The following is a 17500-nucleotide window of genomic DNA, read 5'->3' as shown; positions in this document are numbered from 1 at the left end:
TCCCAATTAAAACCACTGTTCCTCGCAGAGTTAAACAGTAGGGTTAACGACGCGACCCACTGCTACCACAGATCTCTTTAGTTCCTCTACTTGCTTCGCATAGTGGCGAAAGAACACTCTGGAAGACTTCCAGCCAGTGTATGAACGGAGATGTTCAAAATCCATACAATTAAAGAAATTTAAGGATGAGGCAACTTTCCTCGGATCGTGACCTGCGGGTGTACTGTCAGGATCCGCTCTGCGAATAAAACATGTGATTTTCGCTCTGAGTTGATTCAGAGATAAATTTGAGCCTGATGTTTCTCCCCTTAATAGTTGACCACCCTTGAAGTCTGAAGTTCTATGAAGATAGACCTTTAGGCATTCTACTGGACATAGAGATGCATCTTCTTTCAGAGGGCAGATTCTCCAGGGACCCCACCTGTTGGTGGGTAACTCATTCTTGGCGAGAAACGTAGGATCCGGAAACAGGTTCAGTTCTCCCCCATCCAGGAACTGAACACGACCTGCCTCTCTCGAGAGGGCTACAATCTCACTAACCCTGGCCCCGGACGCGAGTGCAAATAAGAAAATAACTTTTTGTGTCAAATCCTTTAACGCACACTCTTCATTGCTCAACAGAGAAGCGAAATGAAGAATTTTGTCTAAAGACCATGAAATGGGCTTTGGAGGTGCTGAAGGTCTGAGCCTAGCGCAGGCTTTCGGGACTTTATTAAAGATCTTGTTACCTAGGTCGACCTGGAAGGCATATAGAATGGGTCTTGTCAAAGCAGACTTACACGCTGAAATCGTGTTATCTGCCAATCCTTGACCATGGAGGTGGATGAAGAAAGATAAGCAGAAGTCTGTCGAGATCTCCTGCAGATTCTTCGCCTTGACAAAGGCCATCCATTTTCTCCAAGATGACTCATATTGCCTTCTAGTAGATTTGCACTTATATTCCTCTAGGAAGTCTATGCTGGCTTTCGAAATCCCGAAACGCTTTCTCACCGCTAGGGAGAGAAAATCATGAGCTGCAGGGTCCGGGTTTTCTGTAATGAAGCGCAGACAGTCGACTTCTGGACTCGCTGGGTCAGAACTGGATCTGGTAGCGGTACAAACTTCAGCTGTAGTTCCAATGCCAGGGGGAACCACACGCTGTTTGGCCACTTGTGGGCCACTATTGCCGCTACCCCCTTGAAGGATCTCAGTTTGTTGAGGACCCTCAACAGAAGGTTGTGAGGAGGGAACAGATAAATCCTGGACCATCTGTTCCAGTCGAGGGACATCGCGTCCACTGCTTCCGCTAAGGGGTCCTTGTACGGGGACACGTACAGGGGCAACTTCTTGTTGTCTTTCGTCGCAAAGAGGTCTATCTGCAGTTCTGGGACTTGATTCAGAATGAAGGAGAATGATCCTGCGTCTAAGGACCATTCCGACTCTATCGGTGTGAACCTGGATAGAGCGTCCGCTGTCACATTGCGGACTCCTTGAAGGTGAACTGCCGACAGGTACCACTTCTTCTTTTCCGCCAATCGGAAGATGGCTAACATCACCTGGTTGAGAGGTGGTGACCTCGATCCTTGTCGATTCAAGCATCTCACAACTACCTCGCTGTCCATCACCAACCTTATGTGGATCGAGTGATGCGGGGAGACTTTCTTTAAGGTAAGGAGCACTGCCATAGCTTCTAGAAAGTTTATGTGAAAGGTCTTGAATAACTTGGACCAAGTCCCCTGGACTTCTTTCCGATGAGAGTGACCTCCCCATCCCTCCTTCGAGGCGTCTGAGTGAATCGTCACCGACGGGGGAGGTGGCTGAAAAAGAAGCGACTTATTTAGATGTCTGGCTCGGGACCAAGGCCTGAGAAGAGTACGTAGCCGAAGCGGAACTGGTCTTCTCAGATCTCTTCGCGCGTTTGATGCATAACTTCTCCAAACTCCGGTTGCATCCTTTAGCTGTGCTCTTAGCACTGGGTCTGTCACCGAAGCAAACTGGAGAGAGCCCAGTACCCTCTCCTGTTCGCGTCTTGATATCCTTTCGGGATCTAGAAGTCTCTCGACAGAACCCGCTATCTCCTTCCTTTTCTTCGCCAGGATGGAGAAACGGTGTGACAAAAGGTCCCAGTGGATTCCCAGCCACTGGAACTTTTGAGATGGAGAAAGTCGAGACTTTTTTCTGTTGATCTTGAAGCCTAGGTACTCTAGGAACTGGATCACTTCACTGGAAGCTTGCAAGCATTCTGTCTCGGATGCTGCCCACACCAACCAGTCGTCAAGGTAGGCTACTACCTGAATTCCCTTTAGGCGTAATTGTTTGAGAGCTACGCTCGCAAGCTTCGTAAAAATCCTTGGGGCTATGTTTAGCCCGAATGGCAGGGCTCTGAAGGCGTATAGTCTTCGTTGTAGCCTGAACCCTAGGTAGGGGGAGAGTCGACGATTGATTGGAATGTGCCAATAGGCGTCTGACAAGTCTATAGAGACGAAATATGCCCTCTTGGGCAGTAAGGTCCTTATGTGTTGCAGTGTTAGCATTTTGAATTTGCAATTCACTATGAACTTGTTGAGTGGCGACAAGTCCAGAATGACTCTGAGCTTTTCCGAGTCTTTCTTGGGAACACAAAACAGCCTCCCTTGGAATTTGATGGACTTCACCTTTCGGATCACATTTTTCTCCAACAGTTCTTGAACGTACTCCTCCAGAACGGGGGTGGAGTGTTGGAAAAACCGAAGGCACGGGGGTGGAGTGCTGTACCAGCTCCAGCCCAGTCCATTCTTGATTAGGCTGTGGGCCCAGGGATCGAAGGTCCACTGATCCCGAAATTTCAGAAGTCTCCCTCCTACCGGTATCATCTCACTTGGACTGCCGTCCTGAGGTCTTGCCTCCCTGACCACGACCACCCCTGAATCCCCTTCCCCTTGAGGAGCGCCTAGACGAGCCTCTGGCTGCTCCTCTAGGCTTTGCTCGAAAGGAAGTAGACTGCCCTTCGAACGCTGGGGTGAATGCCGTGGACTGTGTCGACACGGCCTGGGGTACCCACTGAAAAGTGGTCGGGGTTTGTGCCACCATCTGGGGCACTGGAGGCAATGGCAATTGCAGTTGCTGTTGCTGTCTAAAAGGCTTGGCTGGCCGAGACGGTAGCCTAGTCCTCATAGTCTTCCTCTTTGGTTGAGGACCCTCATCCGGGGAAGACTTTCTTTTGATAGCCAGGCCCCACTTCTGGAGAAGGTTTCTATTCTCCAAGGCGGCCTTATCAAAAACTTCTTTGACCAAATCGGTAGGGAAAAGGTCTTTGCCCCAAATATTGGAGGAGATTAGTTTCCTCGGCTCGTGCCTCACCGTAGCCGAGGTGAATACGAACTCCCTACAAGCTCTCCTCGCCTTGACGAAGCCATAAAGGTCCTTCGTCACTGAGACCAGATGAGTCTTGGCCACCACCATGAACATTTCATGGACCTTGGGGTCACTTGCCATCGTCTCAAGAGTAGTCTGAAGAGACATTGAGGCAGCCAGTCTTTCTTTTGTCTCGAACTCTCTCCGCAAGAGAAAGTCAGACAGCTTAGGGAGGTCCTCGCCGAACTGACGTCCGGCAATATCAGTCTCCAACTTCCCAACTGAGAACGTAAGATGGACGTCCTTCCAGTCTTTGTGGTCCATAGGCAGGCCCAGCGACAAGGGTTCACACTCCTCCAGGGAGGGGCAAGGCTTGCCGGCCTCGACTGCTTTCAATACAGCCGCAAACCCTTTCTGTAAAAAGGGGAAGGCTCTAGCAGGAGAGGACACAAAGGAAGGGAGCTTCTTGCTCAATGGTGCTAACTTTGAGTTAGAGAAGCCCCTCTCTTTCAACGAAGATGAAAGCAGAGCTTGAGCCTTAGCATGGTCCATCACTATGACCTCCTTCGGCTCTATCTCCTCCTTTGAAGCTGGTTCCTTCCTCAGCCAGACATAACAGTCCAGATATGATGCCTTGCTGGGCCAGAATTCCACCTCCTCTAGGGGAACTGAGACCAGCTTATCCGAGATGACGATCTTTCCAGTCGTCATCGGCATGTGCTCAGCATACCTCCATGGGTTAGCATCTGAGCACACGGGAAGGTCTTTCACATTGAGCCTTTTCCGCGGCCCATGTGATTCTGCAAGGCCCTGCATTCGCAGTTCCATTGCAGCCGCCTTCTCCTGATTCTCCTTCTGCATTTGTTGGATCATTCCAACAATGGAGGAGAGGGCCTGTCCCAGCTCTACTGGGAGACCAGCCGATGTTGAGGGAATAGGCTCCGGGATCTGAACCGGAGTAGCCGACACCTCGTCGACCTCTTCCTCTACAACGTCTGGGGCTTGAACTTCATCCTGGGCTTCTGCCAGGAGGTCTTCCTCCAGACGCTCGTCCACGTCAGACATCCTGTCATCTAACTGGATGTCTTGCATAGCGACCGCGACTTCAGCATCCACCTGGATCTGAACTTGGGGGATCTCCTCTTGAGGCTGGGGAATCACTGCATCAGCTGATGCCTTAGGGAAAAGATACGCCCTCATCTACTCACTTGGAAGATAAGGTCCAGAGGTGTTCTTCTGGAAGCCCCTTACCCAGTCCTAAGGGGAATCAAAGGCCTCAGTAATCAGGTTAGTGCACACAGTACATACCTGAGGGTCCCAATACCGAAGATCACCCTTGGAGACAGCGCATGCTGCGTGTCTCCTACAAAACTCATGTCCGCAGAGGTTCTTGCTACGGACGTTGCAGAAAACACTTCCGCACTTCGGAGGGTCCTCCTGTAAAGAGAAGAAATTTCCATGAGTATCAAGTGAACTATGTATCACTGGATATGCATAGTATTGCATAACAATTCAGAAAGGAAAGACACACACTTGTGTTTCCCTCACAACCAATTGCTGCAGCCCTCCAGATAATAAAATCGAATGGTTAATCTCTTCTAGAATAACCAATGCAAAGTTTCCAGAGGAAACAGGTGGAGCTCACACCTAAGCAATGTTTTTAAAATCCTGGATAATAGACAAGAAAGAACTCACTTTCTTATCTGTAGGGCAACAGCAAAGGGCTGTGCAAGAAAACACAAAAGTGTTAGAACACACAGTGCTGTACCAACACCTATACTATAGATTTCTTCTTACAGTATCTGTTATACTGAAGAATACTGGTACAGTATAGGAGGTTATGTGCCGGCCGGCACACACCAAAACTAGCTTTAAAGTACACTACTTAACAGCTATAAGGCGGCAGAACGCTGGTTCAAATGCATGTGCCGGCCGGCAGTAACTGCCGGCCGGCAACAGCCAATGTCGGCCGGCAATGACTGCCGGCCGGCAACTACACAGGGTAGTACCCGGCTGCCAGCCACACTCTTGGCGACCGGCAGACAAGGGCTGACATTAGCCGGCCGGCAAAGTTACACGACCGATGCCAGCCGGCAGCAAAAGAACTAGAGGACTACGACTGCCCGGCTGCCGGCCTATGAACGGGTTGGGTACAGCACTAGAAGAATAACAAAATGGATGCCGGGATAAGAGAGTACACTACCTCCAAGCCCGGCAATCCGAAAGAGTGCATATAAGGAAGGGGAGAATCTAATTCAGGCTTCCTAACCAATGCCGTCTGGCTCTACAGGCAGGCATGGATGAGGGACCAAGGGAGGTCCGGGCAGCACTCAAAGCAGAAGACCCTTGCCGGCCGGCAGAGCGTGCCGGCCGGCAAGGGACTGAGTCAATTCCACATCCTAACCTATTCTAGGTCCAGATGTAGAATGACGTACAGTACTGTAATGGCTAGGCCATTACAGAGATAGAGGGGGAAGGGACAAAAGAGGGTCCTACCAACCTTGCTTTATTGACGGATCACCCGCAGCCAAGAAACTTATCTTAGCCTAAGGGAGATCCAAGGAGGGAGGCCAGCAATACTTGCCAGCTCCCAGAGAACCAAAGCAAGGAAGGTGTTGCTACTCCCAGGGAAAGAAACTTATCCTCCCCCGAGAACAGCAACGAGGACTAGTCTGGTAGATCACAAAAGAAGGAATCATCTCGTACAGAAACCTTAGGTAGTGACCTAAGGAGGCTAAGCCTCCTATGTCTGTGTCAGGCCAGCGAGGGAGACTCTACCCCAAGCCAGACAAACACAGACTCAGACTAAAAACTCTGTTGTTCTGTCCCTCTTTGAAACCAGACTTATTGGAACAGGGAGGTACAGTAACACCCCAGTATAGTTTTATCGAAAGTTAATTCAGATAAACCACTTAGGGATAAGCCCAAGGCTTAAACAGAGGGAAAGGGATTGCATACCTTCTCCGAAGAAAAGAAAGCAACCGGGGAGTATGAAAAAGTATACTAAGGCTCCATAAGCAACTTAGCCTAGGCACCAAGAGAATCGATTACCTAAATCACCGAAACTCACTCGTATACTATCTTGGAAATATTCAACATAATCTTAAATGTATAAAAAACAGCCTAAAGCTTCAATAAAATTTTAATACACTTGGAAAACCAAAACATGCAGAAAGTACTAGGACCAAACGACTAGGCTACATGGCCTAGCGTAGGCCAGAGTTGGCGAATACTTCGCCAAAATAATACTAAAGCACGAAAGGAAATCCTATGTAACGCTAAATAGCTAAAATTTATTAAAGCAAAACAACCGGGAATGTCGCTCTGGCTAACTAAACTTATACCTAGCGAGCGACAGCGTCCATGACGCCTCCGGTAGGCAACGGCTCTTGTAACAAAGATTAATCCTATTAATCACTTAAAAATTTACCAAGAGCCTACATTTATACATAAAAGAAATGGTACTCAACTTATCAGAGGCCGACGAAGTTGGAGAAGCCATGAAAAGCAGAATAAATCCAAGATTTGCGAGAAACACAAGAAAAAACACCGAGTTGTTAAGCTACGCAAAAAGGAATACAGATGGCGCCAGGATTGGCGCCAGGCACGCTTACGAAACGGGAGATAGGGAGCCTTGGGAGCGGCTCCCCCTTTTTCTTTCCCGATTTCGTTTCTTGCCAATTGACCCCTGCGATACGTAATCTCTGTTCGGGGTGCAGATTGCCATGTGGCGTGTCAAGAATACGTCCTCTGATATGTCGCGATATCCCTTTCAGGAGGGATATTCGCTCCAGGAGTTAGAATTCTGGTACCTTAAGGTAAATTCTCTGGGAATATCGCCGTAGTTGTAATATACCCTAGGAAGCTACCCAATAGGAACTTCCATCAGGATGACATGGCTTGAGCCCAAATATATATATATATATATATATATATATATATATATATATATATATATATATATATATATATATATATATATATATATATATACATATAAATATATATGTATATATATTATATATACATACATTATATATATGTATATATATATATATATATATATATATATATATATATATATATATATATATATATATATATATATACTGTGTATATATATATATATATATATATATATATATATATATATATATATATATATATATATATATATATATATATATATATATATATACACTTGTGTATGTAAGTCTATGCTTGTAAACGTTTATGTATGTGAGCCTGTGCTTGTAAACATTTGTGTAAGTGAGCCTGTTCCTGTAAACGTTTGTATATGTGAGCCTATCGTTGTAAACGTTTGTGTATGTGAACCTGTGCTTGTAAACGTTTGTATATGAGATCCTGTTCTTGTAAACGTTTGTATATGTGATCCTATTCTCGTAAACGTTTATGTATGTGAGCCGGTTCTTGTAGACTTTTATATATGTGATCCTGTGCTTGTAAACGTTTGGGTATGTGTATGTGCCCTTCCTAGTTAGTATGTTTTCGCCAGAATAAAACAAACTTCCACAAAAGCTCTCTCTAAATGTCTTGCTTATTCATGTCATCGCTCTTCTTGGCTCTTCTCTCATTTCTCTTGGGATTTCACAAGATTCCTTTACTAAACTTCTCTCTTCGCGTTTAATTTCCCTTTTAGATTCTTCTTCCACTGTTTAATAGGGGATGCTCAAAGAATTTCATTATTTGGGAACTTGGCTAGTTCTCCCACCGTTCATGAAGTGCTTTTCATTTAGCTTTTCCACTGTCTCGGGTTAGAGTGCTCTTGCTGGATGGTACACTCAGACATAATAGTCTATGTTTCCTTATTCCCTTTCCATACTGGGATATTTTCCCTGTTGAAGTCGTTGGGATTATAGCATCCTGATTTTCCATCTATGGTTCTAGCTTAGTTAGTAATAATAATAATAATAATAATAATAATAATAATAATAATAATAATAATAATAATAATAATAATAATAATAATAATAACGAATGCTTCAAGATTTCCCTTATCTGGGGTATTGAACCCAATTTCTTTCATCATAGATGTACTTTCTCATAGCTATCATGAACATGATCCTAGCATGCAATAAGCCTTTAGATATCTGCAATAAATATTTCAACATATCTTTGAAATTACTGATACTTTCATTTCTGGAAAAGGTGACTCTATTTTACAGTGTGAAATTTAGAGATTACTGAGAATCCTTCAGGAACAACGAGTATCAAAAGACCAATCTTGTCCAACCAATCAGCGAGCAGGAAACATTTCCGAGCTAAAAGGGAACCCCTACGAGCCGGTGCAAATCTGCCTTACTAAAGAGAACTGACTATAGTTGAGAAGTGGTGTACTGTAGGTGTTACTGAAGGATATTTCCCTAGCTATCAAAACCCTGACATAAGTAAGAACATGGCTGAGGCCTTTGTCCTGCAGTGAACTACGTACGGCTGCATTTGTTGTTATTATTATTATTATATATATATATATATATATATATATATATATATATATATATATATATATATATATATATATATATATATATATATATATATATATATATATATATCGACGACAGCAAGTTGCTATGGAGCTCCGTGGTGAAAGATGTGTCAACAAAATAGAATATAGTCGCTCAGACAACCAGACATTATAAAGATAAACGAATTTCCCATTTCTAGTAAAAATGACCAACATAAAATCGAAGACATATGATTCAATTGCCTTCCCTTTGTAAAGGAGACATATCACTCAGAATGTAACGGAAGGGGGGGGGGGAGCAAGCGAGATTTATAACCTTCATATCAGCGAGCTTGTTCTTCTCTACTGTTTGCAAAGTTTCTATGGTGTTGATTAGAAAAGGCTTTCCTTCGTCTTGTCTATAACATGTCCTACTTTTCGAAAGGCGAGTGAGCCAGGAGGGAAGGGGGATTGTTTCTCATACAACAACAACAACAACAACACAAACACAACAACAAACACAGCTGTTTCTAGTTGACTGCAAGACAAAATATCGTGGTGGTCTACTGAAAACGTCCCTGCTTGGCGATTGCCGGACAAGGGTTCGATTACCACTCAAAGTCGATAGTTACATGTTGTGTCTGCAACCTTACCATCCTTGTTAGCTAATGATGTGGGGGTTTGTGGGAGCCTATTGTTCTTCTGGTTGAGTCATCAGCAGCCGTTGACTGGCCATCGTTGGTTCTAGCTTGGGTGGTGATGGGGGCTTGGAAAATGATCATATACATGTATGGTCAGTCTCTAGTCTAGAGTAGTCTAGAGCATCGTCCAGCTAGATAAGGCAATATCCCTGTTCCTTGCCTCTGCCATTCATCAGTACCCTTTAAACTTCTAAAGGCCTAAGATATGTCTTTATTCATGTCTGAGGTTTGGTCATTTTCATCACCATGGTGGCCACTACGGATTGGTGATGGTGGAAGACTTTAGTCTGATCGCTCACAGCAAACCAACCTAGTATGAGTGGCCCTGACTAGTACAGCTTTGCTGATGATGACGATGATATACAAACCCTTTCACTCATACTGCGTGGTATATTAGCATTTTATTTCAAGAACATTCATCACGAAAAATATATTTTGGATCTCTAGAAAGAATCACAAACGTACTGGAAAAGCCATGTAGTGGAAATTAAGGTAAATCTTTGTGCTAGAGAACACAAAACAAAACAGTATCAAACAAAAAATGCATGTATCTGTGTCTCGGGCAAACTCGTTATCCCATTTGTCACTTGTTTTTAATTGCTATTTCTTCCTGATCCTTTTCTTTTTTTAAATATAAAATCTTTCGATATTTCTCTTTCGTTTTCATACTGGTCGATGCAGGGAATAAAATCGAAGTAAATCATTCTATTTGAAAATCCTGAAATTATTCATCTCAAGAGAAGAAAACTGGATTAAAAATAGCTTTCTTGTTCTTGTTCTTGTTCTTGTTCTTGTTCTTGTTTTTCTTCACTCTAACTTTTCTTTTTCAAAGAAAGATAGGGATACTAAGGCACAAAATATACCATCTCTTCTTCTTCTTCTTCTTCTTCTTCTTCTTCTTCTTCTTCTTCTTCTATTTTCAATTTATTTTCTTCTTTTTCAAAGGAAGACCTGGATGTAAAGGCTCATATAAACACCTCTTCTTCTTCTTCTTTTTCTTCTTCTATTTTCAATTTGTATTCTTCTTTTTCAAAGGAAGATCAGGATGTTAAGGCTCAAATATATATTAGTGTGCTACTGTTATTAACACACATTGAGTATGTGTTGTGGGGATGTTGAGTCTTGAAGTAAAGTCAATCTAGTTAACTTTAAAATGGTTTATTCTTTAAAAACAACAGTGTTAACATCTCCATCACAGGAGTATAGCTGGTTTGGTCGGATGACCATTCCAGGTGAAGTATTGATAAGAACTGGCTAAAATATCGATATCACAGATATTGTATATTTAGTTATCTCAGCATTTAAACACATTATGTAACTCTACATTAGTCTAGGAAGACACCTGCATCCGGTGGCGACACAACTCTTTCACACGGTAGGTATTTGTGTTTATGCTTCATAAAAATGTTACATCGACGTCATGTGTTTTAAACATGTAATATCTGACTATTACATATACACCTCTTTCTCTTCTTCTTTTTCTTCTTCTTCTACTACTTCTTCTTCTTCCTATATTTTCCTTTTTTTTTCTTTTTTAAAGGGAAATCAGGATGTTATGGGCCAAAATAGACCATTCCTTTCTCTTCTTCTTCTTCTTCTTCTTCTTCTTCTTCTTCTATTTCCCCCTTTTTTTTATCTAAAGGAAGTTCAGGATGTCAAGGCCAAAAGTAGACAATCCCTTTCTCTTCTTCTTTTTAGACTTTTTTTCCTTCTTCCTTCTTGTAGAGCATTTGGCGCAAGCAAGATTAAGGTGTGATACAACTGCAAAAAGGTATGCATCATTGTTCTACTTTTACTGACCTCTATTTTTTTATTTATTTATGCATCTGTCAAGTTGATATGTCTTTATTCAGAGAAGTATCTAATGTCTGTCTCCTATGCTTTGATATTCTCGTCTTACATATGAACACTTGTTATTCCCGTAAGGTTATTGTACCAACCGTGTGTCCCACAATTGTACATAATTCCTTTTGTATATAATATGCTTGTATCTTCGCTCTTCCCTCGCACTCAAACGAACATGAAAATTCATGTCTGCTGTTTTGCTCTGAACATTGTCTGTCTCTCGAGCATGTTATGTCCTGTTGCCTTGAGGTTTTGTATATAAAGAAGAGTGTTACTTAATATATAACTCAGTCGTTTCCAATCAGCCTTTGATCTCACACATCCTCTCTCGGCCCGTCACATTGGTGACCCCGGAGTGACTCGCTCCTCCCGCCTCCCCCCCCCCCCCTCCACCTCTCACCGTTACTATGACGCCGTCAACGCATACCTTCTGCAGCAGTACTCGCCGTCGCCAGCCGCCCGTATAGCAACGCCTTTTCAGCTCTCTCAACAACCGTTGGGGGACCAAAGGGCTTCGCTCACCCTCGGGAAAATGACCAGTATCACTGGCCGGCAACCTGTCGCAGACAGCTCTCCTCGTGAGGTGAACCTACTTCGTGCCCTTATGGACAGCCACTTCATGACCTTCAAAAACTCCATCAACGCCTCCACTCGTGACGAAGAGGACACCTATTCAACTTCAACCGAAGCTGACGTGAATGCTGTAGGACATACACGCCTATGGATGCCGTAGGACATACACGCCAATGAACGCCGTAGGCCTATGAATGCCGTAGGACATACACGCCTATGAACGCCGTAGGCCTATGAATGCCGTAGGACACACGCCTATGAATGCCGTAGGACACACACGCCTATGAATGCCGTAGGATACACTCGCCTATGAATGCCGTAGGATACACTCGCCTATGAATGCCGTAGGACACACTCGCCTACCCCGTGACGAGCCTGAGCGGCAACAGCCACCCATCATCCACCACTCGCTCTCACCCAAACCAACGACTTCTACAGCCACTCACTGTCGCTAATCGGCGCAGTTCTTACTACTACCTCTCCAGATTCAGGGCACCTATTTAACATGTTCAGTTTGTCATTTTTAGAGGGGGAGCCATGTACCAACCGTGTGTCACACAATTGTACATAATTCCTTTTGTATATAATATGCTTGTATCTTCGCTCTTCCCTCTCACTCAAACGAACATGAAAATTCATGTCTGCTGTTTTGCTCTGAACATTGTCTGTCTCTCGAGCATGTTATGTCCTGTTGCCTTGAGGTTTTATATATAAAGAAGAGTGTTCCTTAATATATAACTCAGTCGTTTCCAATCAGCCTTTGATCTCACACATCCTCTCTCGGCCCGTCACATTATACTCACATTAATAACTATAATTAGGGTTGCTTCAATAAAAATCATAATAATCTTCTCTATATAATAGAGTGCAAGTGTCTGGCTATATATATATATATATATATATATATATATATATATATATATATATATATATATATATGTATGTATATATACACATATATATATATGTATATATATATATATATATATATATATATATATATATATATACGTATATATATATATATGTATATATATAAATTATATATATAATATATAGATATTATATATATATTTATATATATGTAATATATATATTATATACATATATATATATATATATACAATTATATATATGAAATATATATATATATATATATATATATATATATATATATATATATATATATATATATATACATATATATATGTGTCCATATATATATATATATATATATATATATATATATATATATATATATATATATATATATATACATATATATATGTGTCCATATATATATATATATATATATATATATATATATATATATATATATATATATATATATGTATATTTCTGGTTACGCTAAGCTCTCCCCGTCCTTTTGAGTGTGGGGAGAGGGAATAGTCATATCCTGGTGAACCCGGTGAGAGGGGGGGCGGTGCTTGCACATAATGTGCATACCTATCTAAATATTTAAGTCATTTTTGTTGGGTCACGTACACTAGTAATAAATTATATATATATATATATATATATATATATATATATATATATATATATATATATATATATATATATATATATATTGATTCCGCTTTTTACAACGTTTGATAAAATTCCTTTATCACACTCTCTTCCATTAAAAGATTTTTCTTGTATGTTACTCATCATTTACATGTTCAGATTTCTCTTACATATGAGGCTATTAGTTACAGAGGAGGTAAAGCGCCAAAATTATAAAAAAAGGGAGAGAAAAAGGCATCTAAAGTTTGACAATATTCAATATGAGATAACTTTTGAACTATAGGAGCTAGAAAGTTGGGGTTGGTCTCAAAATTTAACTTATCTCTTCTACGTTATTATTATATTTGAATTAATATATATATACATATATATATATATATATATATATATATATATATATATATATATATATATATATATATATATATACTATATATACTATATATAGTATATATACATACATACATACATACATATATATATATATATATATATATATATATATATATATATTATATATATATATATACTATATATAGTATATATACATACATACATACATACATATATATATATATATATATATATATATATATATATATATATATATATATATATATATATATATATTTATTTATATATATATACTATATATACTATACATACACACATATATATATATATATATATATATATATATATATATATATATATATATATATATATATATATATATTTATATATATATATATATCAATATTTCCCCCTAAAAAAAATTTCTTAAACAAATTATCCTCTTTCATCTATTTTTATTACTTAATCGCCAATTTCTCTCGTTTCCCAATTCTTATCTGCAAGCATATGCAACGGAGCAATGTCCTTACTTTCTGCTACATTGGAGGTCATTGCAGGAGAGTATGGGAATGTGTCAAGTTACACGGCAATCACTTCTAACCTACGTTATATTTTTTATTTTTATTTCTTTTATTTTTTATTTTTATAAAGTCTCATGTATGTTTTACCCGATGCTTTGATATTTTAATCAGATGACTTTCCGGACTTCACGTGCATGCGTGCATTCCTGATATGCACTGACATACGATCCTGCATGGGTGCATGCATGTATGTGCATTCACAGTATTTATTCAATCGAGTCATAAATACTCGTGCACACTGTAACTTTTATATATATATATATATATATATATATATATATATATATATATATATATATATATATATATATATATATATATATATATATATATATATAAATTTCTACCTCATATTTGGGATCGAACGCTAGCCCCTTCTAATGAAAGGCCAGGTCGAAACCAACCATGTCACGAGAGCCCATAAGAGAAATTGGAACCTGACGCTACCAGCTGTCCAAGGATTTACCTGGCGAGACATCAGTCTCTTACCAGCGAGTTTTACCCAATTGCCCGGGCCACCACGTGGCACAATTGGTAGTAATTCATTCAAATTAGCCCTAATGAGTCAATATGGATAAATATCAACACAACATCGTGTTCAAATAGAAATAAATTTCTACTTCATACTTGGGATCGAACGCTAGCCCCTACTAATGAAAGGCCAGGTCGAAACCAACCATGTCACGAGAGCCCATAAAAGAAATTGAAACCTGACGCTACCAGCTGTCCGAGGATTTACCTGGCGAGACATCAGTCTCTTACCAGCGAGTTTTACCCAATTTCCCGGGCCACCACGTGACACAATTGGTAGTAATTCATTCAAATTACCCCTAATGAGTCAATATGGATAAATATCAACACAACATCGTGTTCAAATAGAAATAAATTTCTACCTCATACTTGGGATTGAACGCTAGTGTTGATATTTATCCACATTGACTCATTAGGGGTAATTTGAATGAATTACTACCAATTGTGTCACGTGGTGGCCCGGGAAATTGGGTAAAACTCGCTGGTAAGAGACTGATGTCTCGCCAGGTAAATCCTCGGACAGCTGGTAGCGTCAGGTTCCAATTTCTTTTATGGGCTCTCGTGACATGGTTGGTTTCGACCTGGCCTTTCATTAGAAGGGGCTAGCGTTCGATCCCAAGTATGAGGTAGAAATTTATTTCTATTTGAACACGATGTTGTGTTGATATTTATCCATATTGACTCATTAGGGGTAATTTGAATGAATTACTACCAATTGTGTCACGTGGTGGCCCGGGAAATTGGGTAAAACTCGCTGGTAAGAGACTGGTGTCTCGCCAGGTAAATCCTCGGACAGCTGGTAGCGTCAGGTTTCAATTTCTTTTATGGGCTCTCGTAACATGGTTGGTTTCGACCTGGCCTTTCATTAGTAGGGGCTAGCGTTCGATCCCAAGTATGAGGTAGAAATTTATTTCTATTTGAACACGATGTTGTGTTGATATTTATCCATATTGACTCATTAGGGGTAATTTGAATGAATTACTACCAATTGTGTTACGTGGTGGCCCGGGAAATTGGGTAAAACTCGCTGGTAAGAGACTGATGTCTCGCCAGGTAAATCCTCGGACAGCTGGTAGCGTCAGGTTCCAATTTCTTTTATGGGCTCTGGTGACATGGTTGGTTTCGACCTGGCCTTTCATTAGAAGGGGCTAGCGTTCGATCCCAAGTATGAGGTAGAAATTTATTTCTATTTGAACACGATGTTGTGTTGATATTTATCCATATTGACTCATTAGGGGTAATTTGAATGAATTACTACCAATTGTGTCACGTGGTGGCCCGGGAAATTGGGTAAAACTCGCTGGTAAGAGACTGGTGTCTCGCCAGGTAAATCCTCGGACAGCTGGTAGCGTCAGGTTTCAATTTCTTTTATGGGCTCTCGTAACATGGTTGGTTTCGACCTGGCCTTTCATTAGTAGGGGCTAGCGTTCGATCCCAAGTATGAGGTAGAAATTTATTTCTATTTGAACACGATGTTGTGTTGATATTTATCCATATTGACTCATTAGGGGTAATTTGAATGAATTACTACCAATTGTGTTACGTGGTGGCCCGGGAAATTGGGTAAAACTCGCTGGTAAGAGACTGATGTCTCGCCAGGTAAATCCTCGGACAGCTGGTAGCGTCAGGTTCCAATTTCTTTTATGGGCTCTGGTGACATGGTTGGTTTCGACCTGGCCTTTCATTAGAAGGGGCTAGCGTTCGATCCCAAGTATGAGGTAGAAATTTATTTCTATTTGAACACGATGTTGTGTTGATATTTATCCATATTGACTCATTAGGGGTAATTTGAATGAATTACTACCAATTGTGTCACGTGGTGGCCCGGGAAATTGGGTAAAACTCGCTGGTAAAAGACTGATGTCTCGCCAGGTAAATACTCGGACAGCTGGTAGCGTCAGGCTCCAATTTCTTTTATTGGCTCTCGTGACATGGTTGGTTTCGACCTAGCCTTTCATTAGAAGGGGCTAGCGTTCGATCCCAAGTATGAGGTAGAAATTTATTTCTATTTGAACACGATGTTGTGTTGATATTTATCCATATTGACTCATTAGGGGTAATTTGAATGAATTACTACCAATTGTGTCACGTGGTGGCCCGGGAAATTGGGTAAAACTCGCTGGTAAGAGACTGATGTCTCGCCAGGTAAATCCTCGGACAGCTGGTAGCATCAGGTTCCAATTTCTTTTATGGGCTCTCGTGACATGGCTGGTTTCGACCTGGCCTTTCATTAGAAGGGGCTAGCGTTCGATCCCAAGTATGAGGTAGAAATTTATTTCTATTTGAACACGATGTTGTGTTGATATTTATCCACATTGACTCATTAGGGGTAATTTGAATGAATTACTACCAATTGTGTCACGTGGTGGCCCGGGAAATTGGGTAAAACTCGCTGGTAAGAGACTGATGTCTCGCCAGGTAAATCCTCGGACAGCTGGTAGCGTCAGGTTTCAATTTCTTTTATGGGCTCTCGTAACATGGTTGGTTTCGACCTGGCCTTTCATTAGAAGGGGCTAGCGTTCGATCCCAAGTATGAGGTAGAAATTTATTTCTATTTGAACATGATGTTGTGTTGATATTTATCCATATTGACTCATTAGGGGTAA

This window comes from Palaemon carinicauda, chromosome 10, assembly GCF_036898095.1.
Source record: "Palaemon carinicauda isolate YSFRI2023 chromosome 10, ASM3689809v2, whole genome shotgun sequence".
Classification (NCBI taxonomy): domain Eukaryota; kingdom Metazoa; phylum Arthropoda; class Malacostraca; order Decapoda; family Palaemonidae; genus Palaemon; species Palaemon carinicauda.
The sequence above is the reverse complement of the archived record's forward strand: the minus strand, read 5'-3'. Positions refer to the sequence as shown.